At 35.3% G+C, this 18,954-nt stretch overlaps 1 protein-coding gene and 1 non-coding gene across 2 annotated transcripts in view; both read left to right on the top strand.

Moving 5' to 3' along the window:
* The window catches only part of LOC103003407 (zinc finger protein 665-like), a 311,171-nt gene that overhangs the window by 105,066 nt on the left and 187,151 nt on the right, over positions 1-18,954 (top strand). The window lies entirely within an intron of this gene.
* Positions 9,434-9,542, top strand: LOC114237674 (U6 spliceosomal RNA). The gene has a single exon (XR_009006201.1). It is a non-coding gene; the product is annotated as a U6 spliceosomal RNA (small nuclear RNA).

Genomic DNA, 18,954 nt, shown 5'->3' with positions numbered 1-18,954 from the left:
GTTTATTCTGTACATGGGGGTACTGGATTAAGAGAAACAAGCCACTCTCTCTCTCTCCCCCTTCACTCTCCCAACTAGTTACCACTAATTTGTTCTCTGTGAGCCGATTTCTGTTTTGTTATATAAATTCCTTTGTTCTGACTTACATGTGGAATCTAAAAAATTGAATAGAGTATTTCACTAAGTATAATACACTCTAGGTCCATCCATGTTGTAGCACATGGCAGAATTTTTATCTTTAATGGCTGATTAATGTCCTATTATATACATATATATTTAATATATTTTACCCATTCATCTGTTGATAGTTTGCTGCCATATCTTGGCCATTGGAAATAATGCTGCTATAAATATTGGGGTGCATGTATCTTTTCAAATTGGTGTTTTCACTTTCTTTGGGTATATACCCACCAGTGGAATTGTTTCTTTTTTTTTTAACATCTTTATTGGAGTATAATTGCTTTACAATGTTGTGTTAGTTTCTGCTGTATAACAAAGTGAATCAGTTATATGTATACATATATCCTCATATCCCCTCCCTCTTGCGTCTCCTTCCCACTCTCCCTATCCCACCCCTCTAGGTGGTCACAAAGCACTGAGCTGATCTCCCTGTGTTGTGTGGCTGCTTCCCACTGGCTATCTATTTTACATTTGGTAGTGTATATATGTCATTGCTACTCTCACTTCGTCCTAGCTTACCCTTACCCTTCTCCCTCCTGGTGTCCTCAAGTCCATTCCTTACATCTGCATCTTTATTCCTGTTCTGCCCCTAGGTTCATCAGAACCTTTCTTTTTTTTTTTAGATTCCATGTATATGTGTTAGCATATGGTATTTGTTTTTCTCTTTCTGACTTACTTCACTCTGTATGACAGACTCTAGGTCCATCCACCTCACTACAAATAACTCAATTTCCTTTCTATTTATGGCTGAGTAATATGGAATTTTTCCTTAATACAGTAGGTCTCCTTTTAGTTTTTTGACAACCTCAGTAATATTTTCATAGTGGTTGCACCAATTTACAATCTCACCAACAGTGTACTAGGGTACCCTTTCCTCACAATCCCCACTAACATTTGTTATCTTTAGACTTTTTGATGAGAACCATTTTGACAGATGTGAGGTCATGTCTCATTGTCGTTTTGATTTGCATTTATCCAGTGATTAGTGATGTTTAGCATTTTTTCATTTGCCTGTTGGCTATCTGTATATCTTCTGTGGAAAAATGTCTATTAAGGGTCCATTTTTCATCATTTTTTGTTTTTTGATACTGAGTGGATGACCACTTTATATAATTTAGATATGAATCCCTTCTCCATCATATCCTTTGTGAATATTTTTCTCCCATTCTGTAGGCTATCTTTTCAATTTGTCTAACATTTCCTTTGCTCTGCAAAAGATTTTAATTAGGTCTCATTTGTTTCTTTTTCCTTTTATGTCTTTTTCCCTTAGGTGACAAATCCAAAGAAAGTGTTCCCATTTGTGACAAAGAGTGTTCAGCCTATGTTCTCTCCTAGGAGTTTTAGGATTTGAGGTATTCCATTTAGGTCCCTAATCATTTTGAGTTTGCTTTTGTGTATGGTGTGAGGAAATGTTCTAATCACATCATTTTATCTGTAGTGCTCCAGTATTCCTGGCACCACTTATTAAAGCGACTATTTTTCTCCATTGTATATTTGTGCTTCTTTGTAGTAGATTTGTTGACCATAGGTGTGCGGGTTCCTTTCTGGGCTCACTATACTATTTCATTGATCTACGTGTTTCTTTTGTGATTATTTTAGTTTTGTAGCCAGGAAGTGTGATATCTCCAGCTTTGGTGTTTTTTCTCAGGATTGCTTTAGCAATGTGGGTAATTTTTGGTTTTATATTTATTTTAGGGTTATTTGCTCTAGTTCTGTGGAAAATGTCATGGGTATTTTGAGAGGATTAATTTAAGTCTATAGGTTGCTTGGAATATTATGTGGCTCTCTGAAAAAATCTTAGTTATTCCAATCCAAGAGGATGGAATTGTTTATTTATTTGTGACATCTTCCATTACTTTCATCAATGTCTGTTTTTGTGGCAGTACAATATTATTTTGATTACTGCTACAAAAACAGACACATAGATCAATGAAATATAATAAAGAGCCTAGATAGGAACCCACATCCCTATGGTCAATAAATCTACTACAAAGGAGGAGAGAATATGCAATGGAGACAAGACAGTCCCTTCAATAACTGATGCTGATCAAACTGGAAAGCTATAGCTAAAAAAATGAGATTAGAACATTTTCTCACACTGCACACAAAAACAAACACAAAATGGATTATAGATCTAAATGTATTACCCCAAACAAATCTCCTAGGAGAGAACATAAGTAGAATGCTCTTTTGCAATAAATGGGAACACTTTCTTTTTTGGATCTGTCTCCTAATGGAAAAAGACATAAATATTCCATTGTATATTGGACCTAGACCTAGAGTCAGTCATACAGAGTGAAGTAAGTCAGAAAGAGAAAAACAAATACCGTATGCTAACACATATATATGGAGTCTAGAAAAAAAATGGTTCTGAAGAACCTAGGGACAGGAATAAAGATGCAGATGTAGAGAATGGACTTGAGGACATGGGGAAGGGGAAGGGGAAGGGTAAGCTGGGACGAAGTGAGAGAGTGGCATGGACATATATACACTACCAAATGTAAAACAGATAGCTAGTGGGAAGCAGCTGCATAGCACAGGGAGATCAGCTCAGCACTTTATGACCAACTAGAGGGAGGGGATATGGGGATATATGTATATGTATAGCTGATTCACTTTGTGATACCACAGAAACTAACACACCATTGTAAAGCAATTATACTCCAATAAAGGTGTTTAAAAAGACATAAAACAAAAATAAACCTAAATAAATTTAAAATCTTTTTCAGAGCAAAGGAAACATTAGACAAAATGAACGATAAAGGGTGAAAAATATACACAAAGGATATGATGGAGAAGGGATTAATATCCAAATTACATAAAGAGCTCATCCACTCAATATCAAAAAACAAAGGATGAAAAGATGAGGAGAAACACTTAAGAGACATTTTTCCACAGAAGATATACAGATAGGCAACAGGCACATGAAAAAATGCTAAATATCACTAATCACTAGATAAATGCAAATCAAAACCAGAATGAGACATCACCTCACATCTATCAAAATGGCTCTCATCAAAAAGTCTACAGATAACAAATGTTAATGAGGATTGTGAGAAAAGGGAACCCTAGTAGACTGTTGGTGGGATTGTAAACTGGTACAACCACAATGAAAATACTATGGAGGTCGTCAAAAAACTAAAAGGAAAACTACTGTATTAAGAAACATTCCACTGCTGGGTATATATGCAAAGAAAGTGAAAATACCAATCTGAAAATATGCATGCACCCCAATATTTATAGCAGCATTATTTCCAATGGCTAAGATATGGGAGCAAAATAAATGTCCATCAACAGATGAATGGATAAAGAAGCTGTGACATATATATATATATATATATATATATATATATATATATATATATATATATATATATATATATATATGGGTTTGTGTGTGTATAGATAGATATACATATTACTCAGCCTTAAAAAAATAAAAATTCTGCCACATGTAACAACATGGATGGGTGTAGAGTGTATTAAATTAGTGAAATAGTCAAAGACAAATACTCTATGTTGTGACTACATGTGGAATCTAAAAAATTAAAGGAATGTATACAACAAAATAGAAATTGACTCACAGGGAAAAAATTAGTGGTTACTAGTGGGGAGAGCAAAGGGGGAAGGGAGAGATAGTAGCTTCTTTGTCTTAATCCAATATCCTTATATATAAACAAACAAGGATGTACTGTACAACATAGGGAAATAGAGTCATTATTTTATAATAATTTTAAATTGAGTATAATCAATAAAAATGTTAAACCACTATGTTGTACCCCTGAAACTAATATATATCAACTATACTATATACTATAATATTATATATCAACTATACTTCAATTTTAAAAATCCCTACGGTGGCTGAATGGATTTTTTTTAAACAAGATCAATTATATACTGTGTGCAAGAGATCTGTGTTAACTTTAAGGCCACAGATAGAATAAAATTGAAAGATTGGAAAAAAGATATTCCATGCAAATGATATTTACCTGACTAATGTAATATCAGGCAAAATAGACTTTAAGTCAAACCTCTCTCAAAGAATCATGTTATTATATACTGATAAAGGGATTAATGCATCAAGAAATTATGACAATTATAAATAAGTATGTATCCAGCATTGGAGCCTTTAAACATAGAAAGAAAATATTAACAGATATGAAGGGGAAATGTGCAGAAATAAAATAATGGTAAGAAACTTCAATACCCAACTTTCAATATTGTATAGATCATCCAGACAGAATATCAATCAGGAAACTTTGGACTTCACATTACACACACTATCAAGTGAACTTAACAGACATATATAGTACATTCCATTCAACAGCAGCAAAATGTCTATTATTCTTAAGTGCACATAGAACATTTCCTAGGATAGATCATATCTTAAGCCACAAAACAAGGCTTCAAAAATCCAAGAAGATTAAATTCATATCAACTATCTTTTCCAACCACAATGGTATGAAACTGAAATTCAGTATTAGGAAGAATAACTGAATATTCAAGAGCACTTACTTAGAAATTGAACAACAAGCTCTTGAACAACCAATGCATACAAGAATAAATCAGGGCTTCCCTGGTGGCACAGTGGTTGAGAATCTGCCTGCCAATTCAGGGGACACGGGTTCGAGCCCTGGTCTGGGAAGATCCCACATGCCACGGAGCAACTAGGCCCGTGAGCCACAATTACTGAGCCTGCGCCTGTGGAGCCTGTGCTCTGCAACAAGAGAGGCCGCGATAGTGAGAGGCCCGCGCACCACGATGAAGAGTGGCCCCCACTTGCCACAACTAGAGAAAGCCCTCGCACAGAAATGAAGACCCAACACAGCCATAAATAAATAAGAATAAATCAAAAGGGAAATCAAACATTATCTTTTTTTTAAAGTAAATTAATTTTATTTATTTATTTTTGGCTGAGTTGGGTCTTCGTTGCTGTGTGTGGGCTTTCTCTAGTTGCAGCAAGCAGGGGCTACTCTTTGTTGAGGTGCACAGGCTTCTCACTGTGGTGGCTTCTTCTGCTGTAGAGCACGGGCTCTAGGTGCACGGGCTTCAGTAGTTGCGGCACACAGGCTCAGTAGTTGTGGTGCACGGGCTTAGTTGCTCCATGGCATGTGGGATCTTCTCAGACCAGGGCTCAAACCCGTGTTCCCTGAATTGGCAGACAGGTTCTTAAACACTGCGCCACCAGGGAAGCCCCAAACAATATCTTAAAGCAAACAAATGTGGAAACACAAAGTACTTAAACATATGGAATACAGTAAATACAATTCAGAGAGATGTGTTTACAGTGAGAGATGCATATATATGTGTGTGTGCATGCGTGTGTGTGTGTGTATATATATATATATATGTATATACAATTTTTTTTTTTTTTGGCTGCGTTGGGTCTTCATTGCTGTGCATGGGCTTTCTCTAGTTGCGGAGAGTGGGGGTTACTCTTCATTGCAGTGCACAGGCTTCTCATTGCAGTGGATTCTCTTGTAGTGGAGCACAGGCTCTAGGTGCACAGGCTTCAGTAGTTGTGGCTCGCGGGCTCTAGAGCGCAGGCTCAGTAGTTGTGGCGCACGGGCTTAGTTGCTCTGTGGCATGTGGGATCTTCCCAGACCAGGGCTCGAACCCATGTCCCCTGCATTGGCAGGCAGATTCTTAACCACTGCACCACCAGGGAAGCCCTGCATATATTTTTTAAAAGGGGAGAGGGGAGCCAGACGATGGAGTAAGGAAGATCCTGAGCTCACCTCCTCCCATGGGCACACCAGAATTACAGAGAAATTATCTTGGCGAATGCTCTGAAGACTAGCAGAGAAAATTTTCCACAACTCAAGCTGTAAAGAAGGAGAAACCACAAGGCAGGTAAGAGGATTAGAAACACAGTCTAGTTAGAATCCACACCTCCAGCACTCTGCCCCGTGATTTACAGACACCACAACTGCATAGGTCCTCCCCAAGGAGGGAAGGGTCTGAGCCCTACATCAGGCTGCCCAGCCCAGAGTTCCTGCATTGGGAAGGAAAGAACTCAGCAGGTCTGGCTTTGAAAACCTGCAGGGATTACTTTCAGGAGAGCTGGAGGCTAAAGGAAACTGAGATTCCGCTCCTAAAGGGCACATACCAAACCTCACATCTTCTCATCTCGGTGCAGAGCCAGTATTTTGAAAGACATCTGGGTCAGACCTACTTGCTAATCTCAGAAGGCACGAGGCAGCTTGGACTCCTGCTAGGGACTGAGACACTCACAGGCAACATTTTAGAATCTTCCCTCCATTTGATTAGTGTCAGGGGCCTGCCCCATTTACCACCATGTCTACAGCACTCCTGTCCAACAAGGCCTCACAAGCAAACACACTGGGGGCCTTCCCTACCCATGTGTGCACCTGGAGCAGACCCATAATGGAGGGCTGCCTTGCCTATGAGCACACCCACAGCAATCACATAATGCAGGACCACACAGACATTTAGACCAGGGTCCAATACAGCCTACCAGCTTGTCCACAGTAGTTGGCCCTTCTACAGCAGAAAGATGCATGCAGCCCACATAGGGGACATCCCTGCAGCATCTGGCTGTGCTGCCCAGAGGAGAATGTGCTGCTGGGCCCTGTAGGCCATCTCCTATATAAGGTCACTTCTCCAAGACTGAAAATGTAACAAGGTGAACCTAATCAATACAAATGCACAGAGGATCAGAAAACATAAGGAAATAGAAGACTATATTACAAATGAAGTAACTAGACACAATATCAGAAAAAGAACTAGACAAAATAGGGATAAGCACCCTACCTGAAAAAAAAAAAGTGTTCAAGGTAATGATTATCAAGATGCTCACCCACGTCAGGAGGACACAGTGAGAACTTCAACAAAGCGCAATAAAATGTAAAAAAGAACCAAAGAACTGAAATATACAATAACTGAGACTAAAACACACACACACACACACACACACACTACAGGGAAGCAACATTAGATTATATGATACAGAAGAACAGATTAGTCATCTGGAGGACAGAGTAGTGAAAATCACTAAAATTGAATAGCAAGAAGAAAAAAAAATTAAGATGATAGGTAAAGAGACCTCTTGGAAAACATCAAGAATGTTAACACTAGCATTATAGGGGTCCCAGAAAGAGGAGAAAGAGAGTAAGGGGCAGATAACTTATTTTATGAGAGGATATAACAACTGATAATTTTCCTAACCTGGGAAAGGAAACAGACATCAAGTCCCAGGAAACACAGAGTCCCAAAGAAGATGAAGACAGACAGATCCACACCAAGACACATTATAATTAAAGCATCAAAAATTAAAGACAAAGAGGGATTGTAGAAGCAATGAAATAAAAGTAACTGGTTAGGGACTTCCCTGGCAGTCCAGCGGTTAAGATTTCACCTTCCAATGCAGAAGGTGCGGGTTCGATCCCTGGTCAGAGAGCTAAGATCCCACATGCCTCGAGGCCAAAAACCAAAACATAAAATAGAAGCAATATTCTAACAAATTCAAGAAAGACTTTAAAAATGGTCCACATCGAAAAAATGTTTAAAAAAAAAAGTAACTGGTTATGTGCAAGGTATTTTCACAAGACTATCAGCTGACTTTTCAGCAGACTTTGCATACCAGAAAGGAATGACAATATATTTAATGGTCTAAAAGGAAAAAGGCCACAGCAAGAATACTGTACCAGCAAGATTATAATGCAGAATCAAAGGAGAGATCAAGCGTTTCCAGGCTAGCAAATGCTAAATGAGTTCATCACTAAGAAAGCATCCTTATAAGAAATGTTGAAGGAATTTATTGAAGCTTAAAAGAAGTATCACTAATTAGCAACAAGAAAACACACAAAAGTAAAAATCTCACTGGAAAAACGTATACATATTGTAAGGGGAGTAGATTGAACACTTATTAAGCTTCTGTAAAGAATAAAAGACACAAGTAGTATTTTTTTTGAAGAAAGAGAAGGCCCAAATAAATTAGAAATGAAAGAGAGACACCACAGAAATGCAAAGTAGCATAAGACATTTCTACAAACAATTACACACTAAAGAGTTGGACACCTGGAAGAAATGGATAAATTCCTAGAATTATAAATCTTCTAAGACTGAATCGGGAATAAATAAAAAACCTAAAAGATCAAATACTAGTAATGAAATTGGTAATCAAAAAACTCCCAATAAATAAAACCCCAGGACCAGGTAGCCTCACTGATAAATTCTACCAAATATTTAAATGAAAGTTAACATCTATCCTTCTCAAACTATTCCAAATAATTGAAGAAAGAATGTTTCCAAACTAATTTTCTGAGATCAGCATCAGCCATAGATGAAAACCAGATAAAGATACTACCAAAAAAAGTAGGTTACAGGCCTTATTCTTGATGAACAGATATGCAAAAATCCTCTGCAAAATATCAGCAAACTGAATTCAACAATACATTAAAAAAACCATACCCCATGATCCTGTGGGATTTATCTCAGCAATGCAGGTGTGATCCAATATATGCAAATCAATTAAGGGACACACCAGATTAGTATAACAAAGTATAAAATCAAATGATCATCTTCATAGCTCCAGCAAAAGCATTTGACAAAAATTCAACAAACTTCAAAATCTGATAAAGCTCTCAACAAAGTTGGTATAGAGGCAACATACTTTTATATAATAAAGGGCATATATGACAAAAACCACAGCTAACATCATACTCAATGATGAAAAGTTGAAGACATTTCCCCTAAGAACAGGAGCAAGAAAAGGATGACTGTTCTCACCACTTTTATTCAACATAGTATTAATAATCCTAGCCACAGCAAAAAGACAAAAATAAAAATTAAAAAGGGGATCTAGTTTGTAAAGGAACTAAAACTGTCACTGTTTGAACATGACACATAGAGAAAACCCTAAAGATTTCACCCACAAAGTATTAGCATGAATAAATTCAGTAAATTGGAAGTATACACAATTAATATACAGAAATCTGTTATTTTTTCCTGCACCAATAACAAACTATCAAAGGTATGAAGAAAAAATCATTATGATTGTATTAAAATAAAGACCTAGGAATAAATTTATCCACAGATGTGAAAGATTTATGCACTGAAAATTATAAGACATTGATGAAACAAATGGGAGATGACACAAATAAATGAAAAGATACCTTATGCTCTTGGATTGGAAGAATTAATTTTTTTAAATTAATTTTTTAAAAACAGCCATACTACTCCAAGCAACCTACAGATATAAAGCATTCCCTATCAAAATTACCCATGAGTGCTCACTTCCTATTTTAGCACATATACTAAAATAGGAAAGATAGAGAAGATTAGCATGGCCCCTGCACAAGGATGACATGCAAATTTGTGAAGCGTTCCATATTTTTTGGACAGCTACATGTAAAAGAATGAAATTAGAACACTCCCTAACACCATACACAAAAATAAACTCAAAATGGACTAAAGACCTAAATGCAAGGCCAGACACTATAAAACTCTTAGAGGAAAACATAGGCAGAACACTCTATGACATAAATCACAGCAAGATCCTTTTTGACCCACCTCCTAGAGAAATGGAAGTAAACACAAAAATAAACAAATGGGACCTAATGAAACTTAAAAGCTTTTGCACAGCAAAGGAAACCATAAACAAGACAAAATGACAACCCTCAGAATGGGAGAAAATATTTGCAAATGAAGCAACTGACAAAGGATTAATCTCCAAAATATACAAGCAGCTCATGCAGCTCAATATCAAAAAACAAACAACCCAATCCAGAAATGGGCAGAAGACCTAAATAGACATTTCTCCAAAGAAGACATACAGATTGCCAACAAACACATGAAAGGATGCTCAACATCACTAATCATTAAAGAAATGCAAATCAAAACTACAATGAGGTATCACCTCACACCAGTCAGAGTGGCCCTCATCAAAAATCTACAAACAATAAATGCTGGAGAGGGTGTGGAGAAAAGGGAACACTCTTGCACTGCTGGTGGGAATGGAAATTGATACAGCCACTATGGAGAACAGTATGGAGGTTCCTTAAAAAACTAAAAATAGAACTACCATATGACCCAGCAATCCCACTACTGGGCATATACCCTGAGAAAACCATAATTCAAAAAGAGGCATGTACCACAATGTTCATTGCAGCTCTATTTACAATAGCCAGGACATGGAAGCAACCTAAGTGTCCATCAACAGATGAATGGATAAAGAAGATGTGGCACATATATACAATGGAATATTACTCTGCCATAAAAAGAAATGAAATTGAGTTATTTGTGGTGAGGTGGATGGACCTAGAGTCTGTCATACAGAGTGAATAAGTCAGAGAAAAACAAATACCATATGCTAACACATATATATGGAATCTTAAAAAAAAAAAAAGGTTCTCAAGAACCTAGGGGCAGGACAGGAATAAAGATGCAGATGTAGAGAATGGACTTGAGGACACGGGGATGAAGTGAGAGAGTGGCATGGACACATATACACGACCAAATGTAAAATAGCTAGCTAGTGGGAAGCAGCCACATAGCACAGGGAGATCAGCTCGGTGCTTTGTGACCACCTAGAGGGGTGGGATAGGGAGGGTGGGAGGGAGGGAGATGCAAGAGGGAAGAGATATGGGAACATATGTATATGTATAACTGATTCACTTTGTTATAAAGCAGAAACTAACACACCATTGTAAAGCAATTATACTCCAATAAAGATGTTAAAAAAAAAAAGATCTAGTAAAGGGAATGATGATTCATGCCAAAAAAAAAAAAAAATTAGGGCTTCCCTGATGGCACAGTGGTTAAGAATCCACCTGCCAATGCAGGTGACACGGGTTCGAGCCCTGGTCTGGGAAGATCCCACATGCCGTGGAGCAACTAAGCCAGCGAGCCACAACCACTGAAGCCCATGCGCCTAGAACCTGTGTTCTGCAACAAGAGAAGCCACTGCAATGAGAAGCCCACGCACTGCAACGAAGAGTGGCCCCCGCTCACTGCAACTAGAGAAGAGCCCACACACAGCAACGAAGACCCAATGCAGTCCAAAATAAATAAATACCCATGACATTTTTCACAGAACCAGAACAAATAATCCTAAAAGTAATAGAGAACCACAAAATACCCACATTGCTTAAGCAATCCTGAGAAAAAAGACCAAAGGTGGAGATACCACACTCCCTGAATACAAAGCTACAATAATCACAAAAACAGACACAGAAATCAATGGAATAGAATAAAGAGCTCAGAAAGGAACCTGCACACTTATGGTCAATAAATCTACTACAAAGGAGTCAAGAATATACAATGGAGAAAAGACAGTCTCTTCAATAAGTGGTGTTTGGAAAACTGGAGAGTTACAAGGAAAATAATGAGATTAGAACATTTCCTCACACTGTACACAAAGACAAACTCAAAATGGATTAAGGACCTAAATGGAATACCTCAAACCCTAAAGCTCCTAGGAGAGAACATAGGCTGAAAACTCTTTGGCATAAATGGGAACACTTTCTTTTTTGGACCTGTCTCCTAAGGGAAAAAGACATAAAAGCAAAAATACACAAATGGAACCTAATTAAATTTAAAACCTTTTGCAGAGCAAAGGAAATGTTAGACACAATGAAAAGATAACCTACAGAATGGGAGAAACATATATGCCAAGGATATGATGGAGAAGGGGTTAGTATCCAAATTATATAAAGAGCTCATCCACTCAATATCAAAAAACAAACAAAAAAGGATGAAAAATGGAGAGAAACACTTAATAGACATTTTTCCACAGAAGATATACAGATAGCCAACAGGCACATGAAAAAATGCTACCCATCACTAATCATTGGATAAATGCAAATCAAAACCAGAATGAGACATCACCTCACATCTGTCAAGATGGCTCTCATCAAAAAGTCTAGGGCTTCCCTGATGGTGCAGTGGTTAAGAATGTGTCTGCCAATGCAGGGGACATGGGTTCGAGCTTTGGTCCAGGGAGATCCCACATGCCATGGAGCAACTAAGCCTGTGTGCCAAACTACTGAGCCTGCGCTCTAGAGCTCATGAGCCACAACTACTGAGCCTGCATGCCACAACTACTGAAGCCCATGCACCTAGAGCCCGTGCTCTGCAACAAGAGAAGCCACTGCAATGAGAAGCCCATGAACCGCAATGAAGAGTAGCCCTCACTCGCCGCAACTAGAGAAAGCCTGCACGCAGTGCATACCCAAAGCAGCCAAAAAATTAATTTAAAAAAAAGTCTACAGACAACAAATGTTAGGAACCCTAGTACATTGTTAGTGGGATTGTAAATTGGTACAACCACTATGAAAATATTATGGAGGTCGTCAGAAAACTAAAAGGAGAACTACTGTATTAAGAAACAATTCCACTGCTGAGTATATACTCAGAGAAAGTGAAAACACCAATTTGAAAAGATACATGCACCCCAATATTTATAGCAGCATTATTTACAATTGCCAAGATATGGAAGAGACCTAAATGTCCATCAACAGATGAATGGATAAAAAAAGATGTGATACATCACACACATATATATATATCACACACACACACATATATATAAAATGGGATATTACTCAGCCATAAAATATAAAAATTACTCAGCCATGTGCAACAACATGGATGGACCTAGAGTATATTATATGAGTTTTGGATTTTGGGGTATTTCATTTAGGTCCTTAATCCATTTGAGTTTGTCTTTGTGTACAGCATGAGGAAGTGTTCTAATCTCATTATTTTACCTGTAGGTCTCCAGTTTTCCAGCACCACTTATTGAAGAGGATGTCTTTTCTCCATTGTATATTTGTACCTCCTTTGTAGTAGATTTATTGACCATAATTGTGTGGGTTCCTTCTGCACTATCCATTCTCTTCCATTCGTCTATGTTTCTGTTTTTGTGGCAATACAATTCTCTTTTATTACTGTAGTACTGTGTATAATCTGAAGTCAGGAAGTGTGATACCTAACCTTATACCTTAAGTTACTAGGAAAACAAGAACAAACAAAACCTAACGTTAGTAGAAGAAAAGAAATCATAAAGATCAGATCAGAAAGGAGGAGTAAGAGAACAATAGAAAAGATCAATGAACAAATACCTGGTTCTTTTAAAAGATAAAATTGATAAACTTTAACTAGACTCATCAAGAAAAAAAAGAGAGATGAATCAATTCCAAAAAATTGGAAAAGAAAAAGGAAAAGTCTCAAATAATACCATTGAAATAGGAAGGATTATAAGAGATTATCATGAACATTTTATACTCCAATAAAATGGACAACTTAGGAAAAATGGGCAAATTCCTATAAATATAAAATCTCCCAAGACTGAATCAGGAAAGAGTAGAAAATATGAACAGACCAATTACCAGTAATGTAATTGAATAAGTAATAATAATTTAAATAAGCCCAGCAAACAAAAGTCCAGGTCCAAACAACTTCGTAGGTAAATTCTACCAAACATTTAGAGCATTTTAAACCTATACTTCTCAAGCTATTTCAAAATATTGGAGAGGAAGGAATGCTTCTGAAATCATTCCTCAAGGCCACCATCACGTTGATACCAAAACAACAAAGATATCACATAAAAGTAAACTACAGGCCAATATGAACTGATGAACATAGATGCAAATTTGTTCAAACTTATATGATCTACCTTATTAATGAACTGAAAAGTAAAAATCATATGATCAAATCAATAAATGCAGAAAAAGCTTTTGAAAAAATTCAACACTGATTTATGATAAAAATTGTCAACAGTATGGGTAAAGAGGCAACACAAATTAACTTAATAAAGGCCACATATGATAAATTCACAACTAATATTATACTCAACAGTGAAAAGCTGAAAGCATTTTCTCTCAGATCAGGAACAAGAGAAGGATACCTATGCTTGCCACTTTTATCAACAAGTATTGGAAGTCCTAGTCATAGCAATTAGACAAGAAATAAAACTAAAAGAAATCCAAATGTTGACAATGATGTGGGAAAAAGGTAACCACTGTGCACTTTGGAGGGAAGTAAATTGGTGCAGCCACTATGGAAAAAGTATGGCAATTTGTCAAAACAATTAAAAGTAGCTCTACCCTATGTTCCAGCAATTTCACTTTGGGGTATTTATCTGAAGAAAATATATATATAATTAATAATTAGAAAAGATATATATAATCACTGCAGCATTATTTACAATAGTCAAGATATGGAAGCAACCCAAGTGTCCATCAATCAATTAATGTGTAAAGAAGAAGTGGTATATATATATGTGTTTTATATATATACACACACACAAGTATACATACACCATATATACATAATATATAATATACAATATATACTATATATAATACATACATGCTATATACACACACAGTGGAATATTACTCAGCCATAGAAAATAATGAAATCTTGCCATTTGAGACAACATGAATAGACCTAGAGGGTATTATGCTAAATGAAATAAGTCAGACTGAGAAAGAAAAGTACTGTATCATTTCAATTATTTACGTAATCTGAAATGAAAACAAATGAACATGTAACAACAGCAACAACAAAACCAACCAGATTTGTAAATACAGAGAAAAAACAGGTGGTTGTCAGAGGAGAGTGGGAGGAGGAAAGAAATAGGTGAGGGAGATCAAGAGGTACAAACTTCCAGATGCAAAAGAAACCAGTCACAGTATGAGATGGTGTACAATTTTTGATATGTAGTCACTTACTATAATAGAATTGACTGGTGACTGTCCCCAGTTACTATACTAGAATTTGTATGGGGACATATCATAAATAGACTTCCTGTGCTGATCATTTTGAAATGTATAGATATATCAAATCATTACATCAGGCAACTGGAACTACCAGTGTTGTTGGTCAATTATACTTCAAAAACAAACTCACAGAAAAAGAGATCCGATTTGTGGTTACCAGAGTCGGGGTGAGGTAGCAGGGAGAATTGGATGAAGGCAGCCACAAGCTACAAGTTTCCAGTTATAAGATAAATAAGTACTAGGGATTTAATATACAATATGATAAATATAATTAATACTGCTTTATGTTATATGTGAAAGTTGCTCTCTGTTACATATGAAAGTTGTTAAGAGAGTACGTCCTAAGAGTTATCACAAAATTTCTTTGCTATTTAATTTTGTATCTCTATGAGATGAATGTTCACTACGCTGATTGTGATAATTGTTTCATAATGTATGGTAGTCAAATCATTATGCTTTATGTCTTAAACTTATACAGAGCTGGATGTCTATTATATCTCAATAAATCTTAAAGAAAAAATAAATAATACCTTAGTCAAACTCACTTAGGAAACTACTTTATTGCAAGATTAAGTGAATCCTATACCAGGACTCTAATGTTTTGGTTGTTGGGAAATATAACTAATCAGTTTATAAATTTAGGAAAGGCATGTGATCAATTTGATAGATGCAAACAAAATAACATGGAAGAATGCTACAGGTAATAATTATAAAAATAAAGAAGATATTAATGCATATGTACTCAAAGAAATGTCACATACCCCTGACACTAGTTCACCTATAGAGAAGTAATAGATTAATTTCCTCTAATCATCAGAAAGATCACTAGGAGACATGAACACCTAACTTACTTAACAGTTTGAGGTATTAGTAAAAAGATTACCATTGGAAAGGAAGGATTAAAATTATCTCCATTTGCAGATCATATGGATATATACCGAGTAAGTGCAAAGAATCAATGGAAAATTGTTACAGAAAATAAGACAATAAAATATTGTAAAGGCTATAACATAAGCATATAGTACACAGTTTATATATATACATTCCAAGCAGTTACAAAGTATATTAAAAGGGAGGCTGCAATTTTAAAAGTATAAAATAAAATAAAAATAAATCTAACAGCATACATGTGAAAATCCTATATGAATAAAATTATCAGGAACTCCTTAAATAGATGATACAAATTTGAAGAAAAGGAAAATCAAACTATTTCCTTAAATGGAATAATAAATCTTACATGAGAGAAAAAATATACCAATACACATATGTGTCTATAAAATGTATATATATAAATATGTGTATATTTCTATATACGTGTGTGTGTGTATACACATAAATGTGTTTCTGGGGGTAATTTATTGTTTTCATAAAATGAGAAAATATATATGTAAAGTATATATGAGTTATTTTGTAAAATTAAAGATTAGTTATTAAATATATTTTACATACAAGATATTTTATGTTAGCTTCATGGAAACTACAAAGGAAAAAACCTATTGTGGTTACACAAAAGATAAAGATTTCATACTACATCAAAAAATAAATTTACAATGGAACTACAACAACAACACAGAAAAAAATGAATGGGTTATCATAAATCCTATCAACAATTAATTTAAACATTAATGGACTAAATTCTCCAGTTAAATGACATAAAGTAGTTGAATTAATTTTTAAAAAGAACCTAAAATATGCTGTATAAGAGAGGCTCACTTTAACTTTAAAGACATATATAGGTTAAAGTGAGAGGATGGAAAAAGATAGTCCATGCAAACAGCAATCAAAAGAGCAGGAGTAACTATACTTATTTCAGATAATATATATTTTCAATCAAAATCCATCACAAGAGACAAAGAATGTTACTATACAGTGAAAAAGGGGTCAAATTATCAAGAGAGTATTACAAGTATAAATATATATGCACCCAACACTGGAACATGTAAATATTTAAAGCAAATATTAACAAAACCATAGGGAGAAAAAGTAATAGTAGGGTACTTCAATACCCCACTTTTAAACATGGATAGGTCATCCAGACAGAAATTTAATGAGAGAAGCTTGATTTGTGTAACACTTTAGAAAAGTAAATCTAAGAGATATATACAGAACTTTCCATCCAAGAACACCAGAAAACACATTCTTCTCAGGTCACATAAAACATTCTCCAGGGTATATCATTCCTGGGCCACAAAGCTAATCTTAACGCATTTAAGATTAAAATCATATCTCATAGCTTTCCAACCACAATAATATGGAACTAGAAATCAACAGGAAAAAATTTACAAATACATGGAAATAACACACTCAAAACAAACAAACAAACAAACAAAAACCACACACTCTGGAATAACCAATGGGTCAAAGTAGAAATTAAAGGAGAAGTTAGACAGTATCTTGAGAAAAACAGAAAAAAAATATACAGAATACCACAATTTAGGGGATACATCAAAAGTAGTTCTTATCCTTACATTAAAAAAAGTGAAACAAAGTTTTCAAACTTTACACATCAAGGAAGTAGAAAAAATTATGCATAAAATTAGAAGAAGAAAGGAAACAGCAAAGATGAGAGGATAAATGATGGATAAAGAGACTAGAAAAAAAGAGAAATAAATCATGCTAAGAGTTGGTGTTTTAAAAAAAATAAAGCAAATTGACAAACCTTTAGCTAGATTAACCAAGGAAAAAAGAAAGAGAAGTGAAAAAAATCTGATAAATGAAAGATGCGACACCAAAGAAATACAAAGGGCCATAAGAGTATATTATTAACAAATTACACATCAACAAATTAGATAAATTATAATAACTAAATTCCCAGAAGCATGAAGCCTACCAAGACTGACTCATAAATAGAAAGTCTGACAGACCAATAATAAATCAGGACATTAAAATAATAAACACAAACCTTCCAACAAAGAAAAGCACAAGACCAGATGGTTTCACTAGTGAATTCTACCAAATATTAAAAAAATAACTAAGACCAATCATTCTGAATCTCTTACAAAAAAAAACTGAGGATGAGGGAACATGCCCAAGCAAGTTTTAGGAGGACAGCATTACTCTGACACCAAAGCCAGATTAGGAAAACTACAAGAAAATCTATAGGCTGATATGCCTAATGAATATAAATGCAAAAATTCTCAGCAAATGTCTAACCGAATCCAACAGCAAATTAAAAAGATCATACACCATGATCAAGTGGAATTCATGCCTGGGATGGAAGGATGTCACTATATATATATATATATATATATACATATATATACATACACACACACACACACATACACACACACATACATACACACACACATATATACATATATATGTGTGTATATATATATATAGTGACATATATATGTCAATAAATGTGATACACAATGTTAATAGAATGAAGAATAAATATACAATAGATGCAGAAAAAGCAGTTGACAAAATTCAATACCCTTTTATGACAAAAGCTCTCAATAAATTGGGAACAGAAGGAGCATACCTCAAAATAAGGCCATATAATACACACCCACAGCTAACCTTGTACCCAATGGTTAAAAACTGAAAGTTTTTCCTTTAAACTCAGGAACCAGATAAGGATATCCACACTCACTACTCTTATTAGAGGCACTACTGGAAGTCCTAACCAGAGCAATCTGACACAAAAATTTTAAAAAAGACATCCAAAATGAAAAGGAAGAAGTAAAGCATTCTCTGTTTTCAGAAAACATGATATTATATATGACTGGCCCCCAAAATGGTAGAACTAATAAATGAATTCATTAAAGTTGCAGGATACAGAATAAACATACAAAAATCAGCTGCATTTCTATACACTAACAACAAAATATCTGAAAGAAATAAAGAAAATAATTCCGTTTACAATTGCATGAAAAATATACCTAGGAATAAATTTAACTGAGAGAATGAAAGTCCTGTGTACTGAAAAATACAAGACATTAAGGAAATAAATTGAAGACAACACAAATAGATGTTTAGATAATCTTTGCTCATGAATGAAAAGAATTAACATTGT

Source organism: Balaenoptera acutorostrata, chromosome 19, assembly GCF_949987535.1.
Source record: "Balaenoptera acutorostrata chromosome 19, mBalAcu1.1, whole genome shotgun sequence".
Taxonomy (NCBI): Eukaryota; Metazoa; Chordata; class Mammalia; order Artiodactyla; family Balaenopteridae; genus Balaenoptera; species Balaenoptera acutorostrata.
This window is presented reverse-complemented; position numbering and strand designations above follow the sequence as displayed.